A 4,736-nucleotide genomic window follows, 5' to 3' on the forward strand; every position below is an offset into this window, starting at 1 on the left:
CTCTATCCACTGTGCCACCTAGCTGCCATGTATCTATACACATATGCTACATATTAATATATATTTACATATATGCATACACACAATATAACTTATATACATACAGATGCATAAGTATATGTATCTTTACAACTTTCCAAATGGAATCACCACATACAAGTTAAGAAACCCAGGGTGATATGAGGCAATATCTACCTCTTCCTGAGGCTACTTTGACTCCTCTTCATGATCTCACTGGTGTATTTTGCAGTTTCCAAAGAGCAATAGCATCTAGTCAGAGTGTGTTTTTATTCATCATGTTTATGTTCCCCTCCTCCCTTCCCTCCTCCCCCTCTGCCCCCTCCCCATCCAACCCACCAGAGAGCATGTTTATAAGAGAGGGAGGCTCATGTGTGGTTGATTGTTTATAAAAATATTTTAATTGTTATCAGCTGGAGGTCTTTCATATGGTGGGTGTCAGGCAGTATCCAAGTTCTTTTGGTGCTTTTGGTTTGATTTCTCTGAATCACAGCCTGAATGTAATAGCTTGGAAGGCCAAACAGAGGCCAAGGGGGGAGGGAAACAAAAAGAGAATGAAAACTGCTCCCAAGGGCAGATCTTTGGCTCTTTCTTCTTCAGCAAGAACTCTGCTCTAGCACACACTGGAATTTATTTTTTTAATAAAAGCTACACACTTTTTTTGTAAACAAGATAAAATGATGCTCCACTGTCCCAACCTGCCCTGCAGTATTACATGGGTCTGTCTGCTGTGCTTCCCACCCCCATCCCCTTAACTCACTCTTAAATACTTAAAAAGCTCTCCTATCACTCATAGGATGTCTACACATGGACCTTGTGTCTCCTGAGTTGGTCAGATCTCCAATTAGATGGAGGGAATTTGGGGTAGGGAAAAGAGAAAAGGATAGACAAGATTGCTTCATATTTCTATAGCTGACAATAGAGAAATAGGAAAAAAAAGAAAAAAATGGAAAGAAGAGAAGAGTGAGGGAGAGAAAATAAAAACACATTTCTCATCCCTTTTTCTTCCCTGTCCTTAAATACCTTTAAAGTAGAAATATCTTCATGCTTTTTCTTTCTATTTCAAACAGGTCCTTTATATTCAATAAGTACTTGAAAAATATGTTATTGATTTTCTATCAAGAAATGATTATCAATACCCTCTCCTCATCATCTTGAAAACTGTCAAACACTCTCAAAGGTAACCAATAATTTACAGTTTTCAAATCAAATGACCCTCAACACCCAATCATAATTTTTAATCTTGACTGAGAATTTAGGGGTAACTTGGTAAAGAAGATAGAATATTTTTGCTATCACAAAGGTAAGGGAAAAGGAATGTGTGAAATACTTTCACATTTATCTCATTTGATCCTCACAGCAACATTAGGAGATAGGTGCTGATATTTATCCCTGCTGTACAGTTGAGAAAACTGAGTCAAACAGATATTAAAAAGACTTGTCCAGGGTCATACAGCTAGTAAATGTCTGAGGCTGTATTTTCTTCCTGACTACAGGGTTAGTATGCTATTCACTATGCCACTTTACACCCTGGATGACATGGGTTCAAATACTGTCTCTGACCCTGATCAGCTATTTTTTATGGGCAACTGTCCCGCCCATAAAATGGGAATAATAGCAGATAATAATAACCACTTCAGATAATGCTTGTGGAAAATCAGAGAATTTATATAAAGAAGATTGAAAACTTTAAATATTTATTAAACATAATAAATTAAATTATTAAATATCAATTTGTTAAATACATTCTGTTATTATCATTATTATTATTATTATTATTTTTATTAGTTCCCTGCCTCATTGGTCACTCTTGTATTGCATCCTGCTAATAGAATATCCATTCAATGAGGGGAGGGAACAATATACTTTTTTTTGCCCTTTCAACATCATGATTCCAGTTCCTGGAAGAGTTTGTTGTTGTTGCTGTTGTTATTGTTGATGAGTTGTTCAGTTACATTCAACTTTTTTGTAACTCCATGAATCATAACATGAAGGCCTTTTAATTCTTTACCGTCTCTTTGCTTGTCCAAGTTCGAGTTCTCTTTTATCTCTCCATCTCATTCTTTGCCTTATCCTTTTCCTTTTGTCTAAAATCTTTCCCAACATCAGAACCTTTTCCAGTGAGTACAGTCTTCACATTCATTATATGACCAAAGTATTTAAGCTCCAGCTTCAGTATTTGATCTTCCAGAGAAGAGATTAATTTATTATTTTTTAAAATATTGACAAATTTGATCTCCTTGCTGTCCAAGGAACTCTCAAAAGTCTGGAACACATAACTTGTACGTAATTAAAATATAATGATTACTTTTTGAATTATATTAACATGTATTTCTTTCTTGAAATCTCTCATATTATATTCCTGGTTTTATTCTTCTCTGATCCTTCTCTTTATTTTTATTCCTCTTTCTACTTCTCAAAAATTTCCTTAAATTCTATTCTCTTACCATCTGCATCATCTCTTTACATTTGATAATCCTATAAATTCCTGTAGTTTCAGTTATTTCCTCTTTGTGGATAATTCCTTAGTCTAAATCTCCAACTTAAATGAAATCTAACTGCCCTTACACATAATTCCACATGCTTATTATACATATTTACTTAGATTCCCAAACTCTCTGTTTACAAAAATCTTCTTATCATTTCCTAAAAAACAAAGCAAAACAAAATTCATTCTTCATGACTTCCAGTTTTTGTTATGAAGTTCCATTGTTTCCACTTCCATAACATTATAGCATTCTAGGATTTAGATCTGGAAGAGACCTGAGGTTATCTTTGGAGTAAAGATATGCCAAAGCCTGGAATGATTTCTTGAGACTAGAACAAGAAGATCGTGGCTCTGCCTTGACTTTCAATTCTCTCCCTCACTACCCCACTCCTGCCAAAAAAGATAAGAGATGAATAACTAAGTTAAAGTACAGTCTGAACAAAGCACACTATTTTCACCATTATTCTACTTTCCCATGCCTCAGGAATATGTATTGCTGTGTTCCTACCTCAGTGACTTTCCTTCTCCTGAGAGGTCTCGGGAATAATGGAAAGAGTTATAGACCAGAAATTTTATTCCAATCTAAGCAAATATATTTCTTTTGGAAAGTCTCTTATCCTCCTTGCACCTCAGTTTCTTTATGTATATAAAGGGAAAAAGGGAACTGGACAAGATGATTTTATAAAGTTACTTCTCATTCTGTGATTCTTTCTAGCAGGGCTGTCTCATTTCCATACACCAATATCAGCTACAATATTCCTCCCTACCTTCCTTCTTTAATCTTTCCTTCCTTTACTTCATCCTTCTCTTTCAATGTTCTTCCCAGACTCTTCATCCTTCATCCCTTACTCAGTCTGGCATTGACTAGGGTGTGTTCACCAAATCAGATGACTATTTGGCAGGGTTGGCAGATGGCATTCAAGGAGAAAATGTCTAGGGGAGAGGGGAAGGGAACATGTTGTAAAGTTGGTCTCCGACAAATGATGTGACAGAAGACACAGCAAAGTCGACAGCTGGAAAATAGCAGTTAATATCCACTGCCCAGGATGTGCTCTGGGAGATGGCATGTTGAGCGACATCTTAACGGCTGTGGAAATATTGCTCAGAGCCCTACAGTGCTAACTGAAACTGTAACAGGACTCCCAGCCAGGTGCACTTACTTTTCTAATTTACAAAACCAGTTGCTTTGAAAATAGAATCTGCTCTTTTTCTTGCTCAGTAGAACACTATCCAGATTTGACATTTGTTCTGGAGCTACTTTGTTGTAGACAACCAAGTTGTATTCACTAAAAATACTCTTACCATGAAACACTTGACAAAACTGACTTCTGTAGACAATGGGGCTAGGGTGAGTCTCACAACTATTCATGGCTACTCTGCAATTATTTCAGAAGATAATTGTAAAGATAGTACCGTTTAAAATATCTAATGTTTTATTCAATATTTCGGTGAGTTTCAATTACTCCCAATTATAATTCAACAGCTTTTCTATTTAAAACAATGATTGCCCTTTGCAACAGTACTTTGAGGCAAATAAATACTTTGCAATTATTAGCCATTGGTTTTGCTGGAGGTTTCTGTATATGTATCCACCTCCCTTTCCTTTTGCTTTTTATTTTGCTACTATCTAGCTAAGCCTTTTATTAACCCCTTCCTGGCTCCCAGAGCAAAAAAAAACCCAACATAGCTAACTGAGGGAAACCTGCTAGAATGACCCTAGAGACAATTAGAATCAATTAAACTCATTACAAGTCAATGGAATTCAATTACTAGCAGCATGACTCCATTTACAATGTATTGAATAGCCAATCCCCAGCCAAGAGACAAAGGCAGGCAACTCAGAATTTAGTTACTGCTATATCAAATTCTCTAATCCTTCATCTGCAAACTTCATTTGTTTAATTTTCTCACTCCACCTCCACCCCATACTTTACTACACTAAATGTTGAGATAATAAAGGATAAGGCATACATTGTACATCCTCTTCTATTGAAGAGTCTACAAAGAAGGAATACATATGCCTTGAAAATGTGCTATTAATAAAAAAAAGTCAGTCATCACAAACAACAATCTAAAGGGAAACTTGTGTGTGACTCATCCTTCTTTTTACTTGAAATGGCAAGTTTATCAATCTTTTTTTGGAAATAAAGTTTTGGAGGAGCAAGGGCAAAACTTTTGATGAAATATCAAATTTCCATTGCCATCATATCTCTGTTAAGGTCCTCATTAC

The sequence above is a fragment of the Macrotis lagotis genome, chromosome 4 (genome assembly GCF_037893015.1).
Source record: "Macrotis lagotis isolate mMagLag1 chromosome 4, bilby.v1.9.chrom.fasta, whole genome shotgun sequence".
In the NCBI taxonomy this organism is placed as follows: domain Eukaryota; kingdom Metazoa; phylum Chordata; class Mammalia; order Peramelemorphia; family Peramelidae; genus Macrotis; species Macrotis lagotis.